The following is a 17,203-nucleotide window of genomic DNA, read 5'->3' as shown; positions in this document are numbered from 1 at the left end:
TCAAGTTAAATGGAGTTTCCCTGATTTGCTGTCCCATTGCTGTGCCTGTGATCACTCACATGAGTCTTTCTGCCTGGAATCTGTTGCACTATCATGTGTTTGTGTGTGTGTGTGTGTGTGTGTGTTTCATTACTTACTCAGCTCAATGCTGGGAATAACATAACGCAATCTCTAACTCAGATTTCTAGCCCAGTGGTGGAAACAGGATAGGTCAGTGCAGAGGGCAGTGCAGCCAGCACACAAGACAGGGCAGGGTGAGAGTTCCTAAGGAAATGCAGAGAACACCTTCCTAGCAGCTAGGGGGTAGGGGTGAGGTGGTAGAACTCTTCTCTCCAGGGAGTGGAGAGTAGGATTGCAGAGGAAAGGTGTGAAAAACAAATTGCATGGTGGCCTGATGGGTGGGGTGTGTAACATTTTTAGGAAAGCTAAAAAGGCAACACAAGGAGAGAGTACTGGGAGGTTGGACAGCAGTGTTAGGTTGGTGAAAATGGTGCTTGCTGCCAGACCAAGGACCCATCACTTCCTTTATCCTTTCTGCCACTGAAGGATTTCAGGCAGAAGTAGATGGAATCAGTGCTGCATTTCCATAAATACTGAGAGCCCCCACATGGATTAGCTGTGAGTGTGGACTCTAGCACTGAGCGGGAGTTCAAATCCTAGCTCTACCTCTTATTCTTTTTATGGCCTTGCACAAATTATTACCTTCCCTGTGCCTCAGTCTGCTCATCACTGAAACAGGCTGATGAGACTTTCACCTCCTAGAGTGGATTGAGGAACTTGTGGAACAATGTAGTGTTCTATGTCCCATGGCGCCCTGGTGGGGCGGGGAGAGGCTGACTGAGGCAGGGAGACAGGAGCTGGTGCAGGAACCGCAGCAGGAAGTGCTGAATGGAAGGTGGGGGAGACAGGACGTGGTACAAAGCAGGAGATACAGGAGGCAGGAACACAGAGGATGGAAATGGCAGAGTGATGGATGGGATGGGGTCCCTGAGAAAGGGCAGCTCCTCAGAGAGGCCCTGGTCTCTGTCATGGGCAACCTGAGGACAGTGTTGCCTCCCTACACAGTGGGTCCTGGAGAATGGTCAGGTGAGGGGATGACGGGGAATAGGAGAACATCAAGACCCTTCCCCTGCTCTGTCTTCTGAGATGCAGATCGCATATCACGGGGTCTGTGGCCCTCGATTACATTTATTTTATGCTCTGGGTCTCACCACGTACCATAGAAAGACCCCATCTCACTTATTTTCTTATCCTCAATGCCTGCTGTGTCTTGAGGAGTAGAGGGAAGGAAGGAAGGGGAGGGAGGGCTGAGCTTTTGAGTGATGGGTGGAAACACAAATGATAATCACATATTTTTTCTGCTTCAGACTTTAAGAAGAGAAAAAGAACTCAGCAAAAAGTGGTATTTTGAAATCTCTTGACTAAAAAGCATTTTGTTAATAAACTGTGAAAGAGCTCTAGAAGTTTAAAGATTTGCCTATTAGTCATGTGATTCTTTGACACCTATCTATAGCATCTTTCCCTGGGGCATACCTTCCTCCCTGCAGAAATCAACATCAACAAAACCAAAGCAAATCAAAAAACCAGGTCAAGTCAGACAAATGGCCTAAAGTATGCATTTTTTTAGAGAAATGTCAAATGTAAAACATAATAAATGGGATTCATTTTATAAATGTATAAAATGTTATTCCGATGGTGAAGAAATAACTTATTCAATAAAATGGTCCCTGCCCAAAAGGAAGGAATTACAAGAGGAGAAAAGGAGGAGGAAGCTGTATGTGGGAGCTCAGCACACTGGCACACGATGAAAGGGACCATCACAGTAAGCCTCAGGGCCCCAGGGGTGGTGACCCTGGGAGATGCTGGAGGGAAGCACCTGGGGCCTACTGTGCCATAGACCATGAAAATACAGGCTGTTGTATATTGTTTTATTCATCCTGTGTTCTGCTATATTAGTTCCCTTAAATTTGGTTGAATCACAAAAACATTCAAGCCTCAGTCACATTAATAGTTGATATACTTACAGCCAAGCTCAATTTGATGTTTACACACGATTATAGAGGCAATTTCCATTAGTTTTCTCTGCCGCTGCTCCAGGACAGGTTTTCACAGAAAAACAGAGTGCAGAATAGAAGATTTACCTTGATCTGAGTCTGGTGATTTACAATTACTCTTCAATAATAATTCTGTGTTTGTAGATTTCTGCCCTATAGACGAGATGACCCAAATTAAAACCATTTACAAGGTAATTTTCCTTCAATGTACCTTGAGGTTATAACCACGCTTAAGATTCTCTAGGACATGAGACCTTCTTTTCCTATTAAGCAGGGCAAACTGAGCCAGATGCAGACAGGCATAACCACAGCATGTGTGGAAATGGCCTGGGTCTCTGCATTGAGCCTTGATCATGTCACCAGCAAGAAGGTGGGGGTGGCCCCTGGGCTTCCACTCAGGCCATCATGCAGAGAAGAATTACAGTCCAGTAATGAGCCATGCAGCTCAGTCCATCCTGGGGCTTCCTAGTCTATGTCCAGGTGTCTCAAAGCCCACAGGTGATGATAACAGCCTGTCAGGGCTCAGGATCCCATAGCACTAGGAATCCCTCTGTTACTCACAGGAATATGGGCGAGGCCCAAGGTGACTGAGCATTTGTCTGGCTGGATGTCTCCCTCCTCCCTTCATGTTCCTCCCTCACCTACCACTTGTCCCCTCCAGACACCACCTGTGCTGATGGTGGCCCCACAAAGCCACTGCCTGCTTTATGGAAGCCACAGGAGACTCTGGAGGATCACTGACTCTTACAGTTGCTGTCTCAGCTCAGCCTTCCTGGCTTCCATCTCTCTGTCCCTGAGGAACAGGTCTTTGAAGATGCACAGAGTGCTAAGTGTCCTAGGACTGGGATCACAGGGACAGAGAAGTGCTGGCTGTTTCTGGTGTTGGAATGTCCTTTTCCCCAGAGCTCACACTGTCTTCTAGGGAATCCTGGCCTGACAGCTTCAGAGAGGAGCCACGTTCTCTCCTCATCCTGTTCTCTATCTGTTCTGGATTTCTGCTGGGGCCGCTGAAGGATGGAGACCTGAGATCCACCACACCCCCCCTGAGTATAGAATGAAATGATGGGGAAACACAGCTGAAAGCCCCTGAGGAAAACCTGGAAGGACAGTTGTGACCAGGAGAGAGAATTGCAATCTCCAGGAGCTCACACTGGAAAACGAGGCTTCACCATTATAGACAGTGATGGTACAGAACATTTGGGAGGCTGGACCTGTGACAGGATCACTTTGGGAGTAAAAGGCACTGGTCACAGCTGTGGTCAGCTGACAGACACATAATCCAGCACCATTGGAATTAGACATTTGACATTGGGAAGGTACCTGTTCCCAAAAGACACCTGTCTGAGCCAGAAGCTCTTAATGTCTGAAAAAGCTCTGCCAGGCCCGGCTCCTACACACATCACTCTGTCTACGGCCCTTGAACACGCACCAGGCCAATGTGGGCTTCTCCGTGGTGCCCCATCCCTCCCTGACTTCTGGTGCTCTCCCTCCTCCCAGGTTCCTGCAGGTTAGTGTGCTGGCAAACTAAGTTTTGTCCCCCACAAGGTCCAGCATGAAAAGGTAGTGTCCCCACAGAAGGGACCCCTGAAATGCAGGGGTAGGGCTCCCCTATTTGTTGGGGAGCCCAGAAATCATCCCACAGGGCTTTAACCCTCTATTCCCCAGCTAAGATTCCCAATAACATGACACCTGGTCAGAGTGATGTCAACAGTAGACTTACTGACAGCATGGGGATCAGGGGACTCCCAGTGTACAAAGCCCCTGAGCTGTCAGGGACAATCTTGCTGCTGACAGCCAGTCTGGGCAGCAGCACGAGTGTCTGTCACTGTCGGTGGATAAATTAATGCAGTGGCTGCAACCAGGGGCACCAAGAGCAGCACCGAGGAGCAATGAACTGGGGGGGACAGACAGATGGACAGACAAGGATTGACAGGAAAGCTGTTCCATGTATATGAATGTAAATATGCATATCCACAGGCAAATCTCTGTAGTTTTTACAGGTATGTATGACACCAAGCCTCTCAGTCTATTTTCTCATTTGAGGCTAGGGAAATGGGGGCACTGCAAGGACGATCCACTCAGAGAAAACTACCACTCACACTAGTACACAGTTGGAAAAAACAGGTTTCCTGCTTTGTATTTCCGGGCCCTTCCACTCACTAAGTGACTCTTTGCTGTAATAGACTTCACTTACTGGTGAGCAATAGGAAGATGATCAGGTGGAGGACATCCCTGCAATGGCCAGGAGGGGGTGGTAGAAGTCAGTATAAGTAATAAGTAAAAGGACGCAGTTCTTAAGAGGGAAGCACATTATTTAAAACAAATGAAAAACGTAATAAGATCACAATTTGCATTCAAAGCAACAACTCAGAGAACATAAAATAATATCTGAGTGAAAAACATCAAGCAGGTTACATAGCGCACATGCTTCAGGAACCTATTAACCTGGCTGACTTGCAGTTCTCGGTAAGCTCTTCTTAGTGGGGCTACTCAACCTCCCGAAGACCCTGTCATCTTCAGAACGGGATGAATTACACCTACTTTAGACTTGCAAGGAAGGAACCCATATGTACCATGTATCGCATTCAATAAAGTGTATTTGACGTTATTTAATGGATCAATGCTTACTGTTACGAACTTTAAAAAAAATTACTCTCTCTAAAAGGCAAGCAACTATTACTGCACCAGTGCTAGAAGAATTCCTGCTGTGTTCTGAGGTCCAGTACGGTTACCGGAATGACTGCTCTTCAAGAACAGCTTCTGCTCTTTGCTCCCTTGACATGTGAGAGACATCCTAAGTTCTGCAAACCTCTCTGAAATTTTTCTCATGACCTTACTTACTCTTAATCTTTAGAGCTTAAACGTAACTCTCTCTCTCTCTCTGTGTGTGTGTGTGTATATATATATATAAAATATATAGAATTATATATATATAATTCTAAATGTGTAGAATGGATGCTGTCACAGGTTTTGCATTTGTTAGTCTTGTGTTTAAATCAAGGCTCCATTACTTATGTGACATTACTTTATGTGATGAAATATTTTAAGATTCCAATGAGCTGATCTGCCAAATCTGGTTGTTATAACTATGTTGGCATGTTATTATAAGATGCAAGTGGTTATAAGAATCACATCGTACTTCGGACTGGCTGATAATGTTTATTTACAAAGCAACTAACTCAGCCCAATCCTTGGCCCATGGTGGATGGTGTCTAGAGAATGAGCATTATTATTCCCATTTACAGGGATTTGACCAAGGACACACATCCTCCAGGTGGCAGGGCTTGGACTGGAGCTGTCATTCTATCCTTGTCAATGCAATAAACCCTCCCAGAGTTAGGAGGTATCATTCAGACTCTCCCAAGTGTCCCATTTGGCAGCTCTGAACTAAGAAGGACGTCCTTCCTCAGCACATCATTGACCAGATGACATCGTGGGCTGTGGAGGGAGCTGGGCTCCCAGGCTGAGCCTCATGGCTGAACATTCCCGAGGTCAGCAGGTCTGGAAGGCTCCCAGGCACATGGAGTCAGTCTGAACCTGCTGTTCCCTGCAGACAACATACCAATGGCTTTCCTGTTTTGGGTTTTTAAGCTCTTTGTGCTCATTAAGATAGGACATTGCATGTACATCCAATTTATTCCCTGTGACCTAGTGAAGTAGTCAAACTGGATTAGATCTCACATTCTCCCAGGGTCAGAAGAGAGTTGTCCCTGGTCAGGGAAAGCATGCCAGCCTCTCAGAGTTTCAATGAAATGACCAAGCTTCAGCACCTGGCTCTTTGCACAGGGTCTGATGAGTCCACACCTGCTCTGACCCCCTGTCTCTCCCCTGGACCTGAAGTCTGGGGGCATCAGAGCAGTTTCATTCATAGCAGCAGCAGGATGACCTGGGGGGACAGGAAGAGTTGCTCCCGCAAGAGCCACCTGATTTCTCTCTTCCTGGAAAACACAGGGTCTTGCTGAGGACCCTCCACTCTCTACATTAGTGTGGAGTGAAGTCTTGGCTACCCTTTGTGTCTTGCTCAAAAGTTTCCCTTATTATTTTTATAAAATATGCACATCTTTTCACAATATGACTTTTCAGCACCACTTCCATAAGAGCACAATGTAGCACAGCAAGAAAATAAGTAGAGGGACACAATTGTCACCTGTTGAAATGCATTTCCAGACCCAGGATGGATCCATTCCTGCGTGTGGTGCCGAGTCAGCAAACCAAAACTTAGGTAACTTCCCTGTCCCTGTACATGCTGCTCTTGACCAAAAACACGGTATATCCCAACTAGGCAGGCACCAAACACCAGGAATCTGCAATGATTCCCCTGTTCTAAGTAAGATCAAATATGCAACCCCAGCCAATCAACCTAAGCCAAGCACTATCTCATCCCCTGACTGACCTGCTATTCTTCCCTTTACTGCATCTTAGTGTCTATAAAACTCCTTCTTACCCAAAACCCCTGGGGCAGAGTGCTCCCCTGCTTGTGAGACTCTGAGCTCCCCAACCCATGGATTGTTCTCCTTTGAGGAAAGGGCACCACACCCTACAGGCTGAATTGTTTCACTTTTGTCATTTGTCTCACCCAGGAGACCATTTTGCTGGAGGTTTGGCAGGAACAAAGACTGCTCATAGCCAACAGGTGTTGAGTGAGCCTTTAATGTCAGCAGTGTTTGAAGACAAATGGGAACAGTAATTGAGAGAAACAGAGTCCTGGAGTTGACAATGTGACATAAAATTTATTTTCATATAAGAATAGAAGGCTATGAAATAGAAACCAAAAAAAAAAAAAAACAATAGAAAAAAATCAATGAAACTAGGAGCTGGTTCTTTGAAAGAATCAATAAGATTGATAAAACCCTGTACAGACTTATCAAAAAGAAAAGAGAAAGGACCCAAATAAATAAAATCATGAATGAAAGAGGAGAGATCACAACTAACACCAAAGAAATACAGACAATTATAAGAACATACTATGAGCTACTCAACGCCAACAAATTGGACAATCTGGAAGAAATGGATGCATTCCTAGAGAAATATAAACTACCACAACTGAACCAGGAAGAAATAGAAAACCTGAACAGGCCCATGACCAGTAAGGAGATTGAAACAGTCATCAAAAATCTCCAAACAAACAAAAGCCCGGGGCCTGCCGGCTTCCCAGGGGAATTCTACCAAACATTTAAAGAAGAACTAATTCCTATTCTCCTGAAACTGTTCCAAAAAATAGAAATGGAAGGAAAACTTCCAAACTCATTTTATGAGGCCAGCATCACCTTGATCCCAAAACCAGACAAGGATCCCACCAAAAAAGAAAACTACAGACCAATATTCTTGATGAACACAGATGCAAAAATTCTCACCAAAATACTAGCCAATAGGATTCAACAGTATATTAAAAGGATTATTCACCACGACCAAGTGGGATGTATTCCAGGTCTGCATGGTTGGTTCAACATCTGTAAATGAATTAATGTGATACAACACATTAATAAAAGAAAGAACAAGAACCATATGATACTCTCGATAGATGCTGAAAAAGCATTTGACAAAGTACAGCATCCCTTCTTGATCAAACTCTTCAAAGTGTAGGGATAGAGGGCACATACCTCAATATTATCAAAGCCATCTATGAAAAACCCACCGCAAATATCATTCTTAATGGAGAAAAACTGGAAGCTTTTCCGTTAAAGTCAGGAACACGGCAGGGATGTCCATTATCACCACTGCTATTCAACATAGTACTAGAAGTCCTAGCCTCAGCAATCAGAAAACAAAAAGAAATTAAAGGCATCCAAATTGGCAAAGAAGAAGTCAAACTATCACTCTTCACAGATGATATGATACTATATTTGGAAAACCCAAAAGACTCCACTCCAAAACTGCTAGAACTTGTACAGGAATTCAGTAAAATGTCAGGATATAAAATCAATGCACAGAAATCAGTTGCTTTTCTGTACACCAACAACAAGACAGAAGAAAGAGAAATTAAGGAGTCAATCCCATTTACAATTGTACCCAAAACTATAAGATACCTAGGAATAAACCTAACCAAAGAGGCTAAGAATCTATATGCAGAAAACTATAAAGTACTCATGAAAGAAATTGAGGAGGACACAAAGAAATGGAAAAATGTTCCATGCTCCTGGATTGGAAGAATAAATATTGTGAAAATGTCTATGCTACCAAAAGCAATCTACACATTTAATGCAATCCCTATCAAAATACCATCCATTTTTTTCAAAGAAATGGAACAAATTTATATGGAACCAGAAAAGACCTCGAATAGCCAAAGGAATATTGAAAAAGTAAGCCAAAGTGAGTGGCATCACAATTCCGGACTTCAAGCTCTATTACAAAGCTGTCATCATCAAGACAGCATGGTACTGGCACAAAAACAGATACGTAGATCAAGGGAACAGAATAGAGAACCCAGAAATAGACCCTCAACTCTATGGTCAACTCATCTTCGACAAAGCAGGAAAAAAATGTCCAATGGAAAAAATACAGCCTCTTCAATAAATGGTGCTGGGAAAATTGGACAGCCACATGCAGAAAAATGAAACTGGACCACTTCCTTACACCACACACGAAAATAGACTCCAAACGGATGAAGGACCTCAATGTGAGAAAGGAATCCATCAAAATCCTTGAGGAGAACACAGGCAGCAACCTCTTCAACCTCAGCCGCAGAAACATCTTCCTAGGAACATCGACAAAAGCAAGGGAAGGGAAGCAAGGCAAAAATGAACTATTGGGATCTCATCAAGATCAAAAGCTTTTGCACAGCAAAGGAAACAGTTAACAAAACCAAAAGACAACTGACAGAATGGGAGAAGATATTTGCAAACGACATATCAGATAAAGGGCTAGTATCCAAAATCTATAAGGAACTTAGCAACCTCAACACCCAAAGAACAAACAATCCAATCAAGAAATGGGCAGAGGACATGAACAGACATTTCTGCAAAGAAGACATCCAGATGGCCAACAGACACATGAAAAAGTGCTCCACGTCACTCGGCATCAGGGAAATACAAATCAAAACCACAATGAGATATCACCTCACACCAGTCAGAATGGCTAAAATTAACAAGTCAGGAAATGACAGATGCTGGAGAGGATGCGGAGAAAGGGGAACCCTCCTCCACTGTTGGTGGGAAGGCAAGCTGGTGCAACCACTCTGGAAAACAGCATGGAGGTTCCTCAAAATGTTGAAAATAGAACTACCCTATGACCCAGCAATTGCACTACTGGGTATTTACCCTAAAGATACAAACATAGTGATCCGAAGGGGCACGTGTACCCGAATGTTTATAGCAGCAATGTCTACAATAGCCAGACTATTATAATATTATAATAGGCCAGACTGAGAACTTTAAGGGATTGTATCAGATGCTGCAGTGTTACAGTGAAATTGGAACCAAAGCTCAACATCTGAGAGGCTCAATACTAGGCCGCCAGCTGCCCAAGAACTAGATTTGTCTATTTATGGTAATCAGTTATGCTAATGATAGCCTGTTGGCCTGGAAGGAGAAGCAGGAAGGGGACTTGGCTGGGGCAGGGATCTGAAGGGGCACGTGTACCCGAATGTTTATAGCAGCAATGTCTACGATAGCCAAACTATGGAAAGAATCTAGATGTCCATCAACAGATGAATGGATACAGAAGATGTGGTATATATACACAATGGAATACTATGCAGCCATCAAAAGAAATGAAATCTTGCCATTTGCGACGGCGTGGATGGAACTAGAGGGTATCATGCTTAGTGAAATAAGTCAATCGGAGAAAGACAACTATCATATGATCTCCCTGATATGAGGACGTGGAGATGCAACATGGGGTTTAGGGGGATAGGAGAAGAATAAGTGAAACAAGATGGGATTGGGAGGGAGACAAACCATAAATGAATCTTAATCTCACAAAACAAACTGGGCGTTGCTGGGGGGAGGTGGGGTTGGGAGAGGGGGAGGGGGTTATGGACATTGGGGAGGGTATGTGCTATCGTGAGTGCTGTGAAGTGTGTAAACCTGGTGATTCACAGACCTGTACCTCTGGGGATAAAAATACATTATATGTTTATAAAAAAAAAAAAAAGAAAGGATGAATACCCAACTTTTGTAGCAACATGGACGGGACTGGAAGTGATTATGCTGAGCGAAATAAGTTAAGCAGTGAGAGTCAAGTATCATATGGTTTCACTTATTTGTGGAGCATAACAAATGACATGGAGGACATTGGGAGATGGAGAGGAGAAGGAAGTTGAGGGAAATTGGAAGGGGAGGCGAACCACAAGAGACTATGGACTCTGAAAAAAAACCTGAGGGTTTTGAAGGGGCGGGGGTGGGAGGTTGGGGGAACCAGGTGGTGGGTAATAGGGAGGGCACGTATTGCATAGAGCACTGGGTGTTGTGCAAAAACAATGAATACTGTTACGCTGAAAAAATAAATAAATAAATAAAATATTAAAAAAAAAAGAATAGAAGGTTATGGATTTTCTCCCCCAAAGGAAGATGTCCTTATTGGTGAAAAATTAGAAAAGAGAGAAAGCAGGAAGAGAAGAATTCATGGGTTTTCTCACCCCCCAAACTGCTCATCTTCTATATGAAAACTCTTTCCACCTGTTGTCAATCCCCATTGTCACCACCATTCTCACTCTCTTCCTTACTTAAAATTTAGCACAGCTGCTCTACACACCTGTGGAGGGACTGAATGATGGCCCTGGATTATTCTTTTAGCAGAATATTCTAGTCAACACCTCACCAGCTCAGCACAACCTCAAAGCCAGCATTTTGGGACACTTGAGCCTTGAATCTTGGCTAGAGCTCAGCATGTGTTCCTCTCAGTGTTTACCCAGAGGAGGAGCTCAGGATCTGGTTCTCCTAGTGGGTGTGAAGGACCCACCTCCCTGCCCCAGCCAAGTCCCCTTCCTGCTTCTCCTTCCAGCCTAACAGGCTATCATTAACACAGCTAATTATCATAAATATACCCAGGAGGTCCTCCTCTACTTTAGATAACAGGCAAGGAAACTTGTACTTACTTTACTACCTTTACCTCTGGAAACTTCATTTCAGATGCCTTTCTCAGCTGACCCTTCCTGAGGCCCTGCCTTTACCATTTCTAAGGATCTCACACTGGATCTCACAGGTCCTGCCCCCTGGTCTCCTCTGACCCCTGGCTCAATGCAGGTTTCTTCCTTTGACCACACACACACACACACACACACACACACACACACACACAACCTGGTTTTATAGGACTATTATATTTCCTGAAATTCTACACTATGAGGACCCCAGAAATCATCTACTGCAACCAATCCAGTTTCAGATGAAACACCAATCCCCAACATTTCTTGAGCTTTTTCTATGCATCTGGGACAGGCAACAAGCTTTGCTCACATTTCCTGTTCATTCTGCAGGCAACCTAATGAGGTCATTTTGACCAATGAGGAAAAGGAGACGACTAGCTAGCCGAAGACTGCAGAGCTGTCATGTCACGTTAGGGCAGTTCCATCTTCTGAGGAGACCTCTGGGAGAAATGGTCCAGGGCTAGCTCAGGGGACCTGTTGCTTTTTCAGCAGGGATCTCTGCCCTGTGCTTATCCCTGCCTCAGGAGCAGCCTGCATACCCATTGCTCTGTCAGTACTGAGTGGCCATCGGAGACTTGAGATTTGTCTCCAGCCAGACCTGGCTCACATCCCCACCTAATACCCTGTAGGCATGCAGCCTTGGAAGAGTTACTTAAAATACCAACCAGGAGTTCCCCATTTCTAAATTGAGTGTAGTAGCATTCATCTCAATGTTGATTTTCAGGATGTGGTCAAACAAGAAGCAGAAACCTGTTAGTGTGGTGCTCAGGTCCAGTCAAGGATTGCTGTTATATCACTGGTGCCCTCCTTGTATCAACAGTCCTCAATGTTTCTCAGCAGCCTAACTCTAGATGTTCCCTCCTGCCTTGTGGTCAGACCTGCCCCAGCCCTCTGGTCCCTCCCTCTCTCCTCCCAACCTCTTTCTCACTAGTAACTGCAGGTGCTTCTGGGAAACGGAGGCTTAAGTCTACACTTGTCTTCTGCAACACACCCAGGCAGTCTCTTCCCAGCAGGTGCAGCCAGAAGTTCACCCAGGGTTTCTTTCCACCAGGTGGGAGACAGAACCATGCTGGGTTCCCTTGCCATCCTGTATGCTCTCCTGTTTCCTGGTAAGTCCTGACTTGTTCCCTGGTGCAGAGGACAGGGAACACCCTGAGGTTTCTGGCCATCACTGTCTCACAGCTGTTTCCCTCTCTTCCTGGCAGGTGGTGGAGCAGGGCTCAAGCTGAGTCAGACTGCTTTGTTGGTGGCACGCGTGGGCAGTTCACATCCTCTGGATTGCAAAGTGGACACCAGGGTCAGCTACATCCACTGGTACCGCCACCAGGAGGGTACGGAACCGAAGAGGATCCTCTACCTAGACATGTCCAGATCCCTTGTGCTACGTGATTTTCCCATGAAAGCAGACAAAGTCTATGTCAAGAAGGTCAAGGGCAGCTATAAACTGTCAGTGCTGAACCTGGAGAAAAGTGATGAGGGTGTGTACTACTGCGCTGCCTGGGAATACCACAGCCCTGTGCACTGACCAGGTCCCTGAGCAAAAAGTTCTCTGTCTCCCAGGGCATTGAAGACCTGGCACATTCCAATGACTCTGGGTCTCTGGGGTTGTCCTGGGGTCAGCTCTCAGCACCCTGACTCTCGCTAATGCCCACTCCCCTCTCCATTTGTCCACTGCACAGAACCCTGGAAGCTAAGGAGCCCCTGGCATGCAGGCGGGCGCAAACCCAGGGAGATGTCCAGTCTGGAGCAACTGCCCTGAAGGTCGTCCAGCGCAGTGTTTCTGAAGCACTTGGAGCAGAATCTGTGCTGCCCAATGCAGTGGCCACTAGCCAATAGCCACAGGTGACTCCTGAACAATTGAAACATAGTTAGTTCAACCTGAGATGGGCTGCTTGTGGAACATACAAGCCGTGTTCTGGAAACTATTAAAAAAAGATGAAATACCTTCTTTTTTTTTAAGATTTTATTTTTATTTATTTGACAGAGAGAGAGATCACAAGTAGGAAGAGAGGTAGGCAGAGAGAGAGGAGGAAGCTGGTTCCCTGCGGAGCAGAGAGCCCGACGCGGGGCTCGATCTCAGGACCCTGAGATCATGACCTGAGCCGAAGGCAGCGGCTTAATCCACTGAGCCACCCAGGCGCCCCTGAAATACCTTCTTAATAATTTCCATGTTAATTACATGTTGAAGTAATGAAGTCGCCCTTGAGATGAATGCTACTACCCTCAATTTAGAAATGGGGAAAATCCTGGTTTGGATATCTCACAGTAAATAAAATAATCCTAGAATTGTATTTGTTTCTTTAACATTTTTTAAATGCAACGTGAGAAAATTAGTCTCATATTGTGACTATCTTTATTTCTACTGAGCGGAGCTGTGACAGGCTGGCGATTGAAGATTCTGGCCATCTCCAAAGAAGAATGTGGGAATAAAATATTGTGCAAAACATTTCAGAGAGAGACTTACCATAAAATGATTGAAAACTGAAACAGGAAGTCGACTCTTGATTCCGTTTTCAAACTGCTGTCCCGCCCACTGCTTATTACTTTGCAGTAGAGACTCAGTGAGCAAAGCACAGCAAACAGTTGGTAGGACTAACTTCTCAGCATCCTCATGCACTGGCGTACCTGGTGCTCAACTCATGTGGGGGGACATGATCCTCAGGCAGGTTGATGCAACAGCCTGGATGAGACCCAGGGCCCTCACTTCCAATTCTCTTTGAATGTTACTCCATATGGGATTTAGGGGCCGTATTCCTTGGACTTCTGTTCTGTCATCTCTACAGGGAGGAAGTTTAACTACCACAGTAATGGGGTTGATACTCTGTAATAAAGCAAAATTATACCAATAAGATATCACGATGTTTACTAAATTCTTATAAAATTTGTCAACTTCTTGAGGGAAAATAAAGAAAAGAGATACTATATTACTGATCCTCCAGTCCCAAACAGGAAAACACTTGCTGCCATATGTGGGAGAAAAGAAAAACCTCTCTGAGGAAGTCTAAACTGAATTAAATGCCTTTTCAATTGAAAATTCAAATTTTATGTACAACTAAATATCACTGGTCAACATGATTGCTGAAAGGAGAGCCCAAAATGTTTGTAGGTAATTAGTCCCTCAGATTCATTAACTCCTCATCTGTCTCCCTGAGTTTTTGCACTAGGAGATTTATATTTAACACGTGCCTGTTTGTGAAAAAGGCCAATGCCCCTTTCCTCTAATGAAGCCTGGGTCAAGACGAAGACCTCCACCATGTGCAGGAGGTGGAGGAGGGGGAGGGACAGAAACTTACTTTTGCTCTGTTTCGGGGATATTCCTTCATTTGTCTTCCCCATATCCTAATATCACTGAACCCTTTCTTCTCAGTGCCTGACTCCATAGGGGAGTGACTCTGAGACCTGAGTATTAGAAAGAAATTAGCTAAATATGAAGACACTGTCAGAGAAGTCATCCCAGGTCAATGTAAATCTCAGTTTTCAACATGGGTCCATAGTGTCTTTGAGTTACAATCTAAAAAGAGCGTGGTCCCGTGCGTGGAGCAAACAACCCCTATGTGGAGGGAAAAACAAGTCATATTTAGAGTCATTTCCTCTAGCTGCCCTTCTCCTTGTGGATAAGTTAAGCTTCACCAAGGACACTTTGGCCACACACAGTAAAGACAATACCTCCTATCCTAAGTAAATGGTTGTTAATTAAATGGTTGTTTAAATGGCTGATTCTAACAACACTGAAAGCATCTTATTAGAATGTACAGGACCAAATACGGTAGTGACTCCATTGATGTCTGCTGAACTGAAACCGTCGTTTTGACTATTAGAGAAGGATTCACATTACCTCATGGGTGGGGGATTTTGCATAGATGGATGCTTGAAATATCCTGATTATTTGGGCTCAACTCATTTATTTCATTTTTGAGGTGGGTGAGACACTGATTTTGACTAATAGAAGCAGCATTATATTATGAAATTAATGCTGAATGATGTCTAAGAACATCTCATAAAATCATAGTTTCTCTTTTTTTTAGATTTTTATTTATTTATTTATTTGACAGAGATCACAAGGAGGAAGAGATGCAGGCAGAGAGGAAGGGAAGCAGGCTCTCTGCTGAGCGGAGACCAGGACCCTGGATCATGACCTGAGCCAAAGGCAGAGGCTTTAACCCACTGAGCCACCCAGGAGCCCCATAAAATCATAATTTCCATAGTTCTATTATCCATTACCAACTGATCATACACATTAGTACTGTGGAAAAATTCATGTCTGTTACATCAGAGTCATCTTCTAAAAATCACAATTCTGAAAATTTCTGTGCACACCTGGAGATCTATGTTGACTGTTTTGTGTTGGATGTTCTTTATGTTTCACTCCCCAGAATGGGTTCAGGAACACAGTTTTGGGTAGAGGAAAAGTTACAACTTGGAGATGTCACTTATAAACATTGGGAACAGGAGAGCTTTTACTATGTCACTCATACATTGATTCAGAAAAACCTGTATGGCTTTTTATTTTTATTTTTAAATTTACTGTTAAACAGAATTCACATGTTACTTAATGTTAAAATTCTTACGTTATTGAGCACTTAGGCATACCACGTGACATCTGATGGTTAGAAATATGTGGAATAGCCTTTGTCTTAACCACTCTTTTTCTGCTCTTCTCCTTCAAACTTTGCTTCATTTACAAAACAAAATCTTTTTTCTTTGCTAATTCCTACTGATTCCATGTGCCAAGTTAGAGACAAAGTTCATGCTTAGAGAGCTCAGTGTACCTTCCTGGCCTGAGTGTTTCTTTTCCTCTCTGCAGAGCAGATACCAGGTATAGACAGTGACACCAATACTAAGTCTTCCTATTAGCACTGCATTTTCATTTCCTCGTTTTTTTACATCTCTTTTGTCTACTTGCAGATGAGAGAATGAGACCCTCTGAAGCAGAATTGTACACAACCATAGTTTTGTTCCACAAATTTGTTTCCCAGTTTTATTGTCTGAAAGCCTTTCATAGAAGGTTGCTAGAAAATCAACCTCATGTATTCATCTGGAGACAGAGAGGAAGATATACTTTCAATTATGACCCTGTGTGTCTCCTGCTGTGGGGGCATGGATTTCTCCCCCAGGCAAATTAACAGTATGGATGCTGAGGGGCACAAAGGATGGATTCTGTGAAATTTCCACTTTTCATCCTCAGGATTAATGCTCCACCGCCCCCCCCCCCCCAATTGCTCTGTGCCCCAGGATCCTTAACCTTTGTGGAAACAGTCATGGGAATCTTTGTTCTGTTTTCAAATGGAAAGTTAGTCAATGGAAACTGAAGCTAAAAAAACCATCTGCATGTCACCTGACAAAAGCATTTCTTCTTGGACACTAGAATTCCAAGCCAGTGGGCCCTGAGAAAAAGAAACAAATCCCTCCAGTGGGTTAGTTGGTATAAAAGGGAATGACTTCTCCCACATGCACCGCTTGTTTCTGAGCATGAACCTCTGGGTATGGCGGGAGTTGGCACTATATGTTGGCCCCTGTGAGAATGCAGGCCCCCTTCAGGGAGGGAGCCCAGACCTCACTTTATTTCACTTCCCAGTTTCTTTCTGATGCTCCCACTGGCTGCTCCCAAACAGCAACCAGAGAATAAGGAAACCCATCTGTGCAGACCCTGAAGGTCCACCTCATAATGCCCAGAGCAAGGTAAAGAGAGGTCCACTGTCCACGTGGAGGAGCAAAAGAATAAAAATCAAGTAGTAGTCAAATAACTGGGTTGTATTTGCCCTCAAATAACAAAGTGCAGAGTTGGGAGATTTTACCTAGTTACTTTCATTTCTCCTTCCATAAAGCCACCAAAGTCCCATCTTTTTTTTTTTTTAAGATTTTATTTATTTATTTGACAGACAGATCACAGGTAGGCAGAGAGGCAGGCAGAGAGAGAGAAAGGGAAGCACGCTCCCCGTTGAGCAGAGAGCCTGATGCGGGGCTCGATCCCAGGACCCTGGGACCATGACCTGAGCTGAAGGCAGAGGCTTTAACCCACTGAGCCACCCAGGCACCCCCCAAAGTCCCATCTTTAACAGAACAG

Source organism: Meles meles, chromosome 10 (genome assembly GCF_922984935.1).
Source record: "Meles meles chromosome 10, mMelMel3.1 paternal haplotype, whole genome shotgun sequence".
Taxonomy (NCBI): Eukaryota; Metazoa; Chordata; class Mammalia; order Carnivora; family Mustelidae; genus Meles; species Meles meles.
This window is presented reverse-complemented; position numbering follows the sequence as displayed.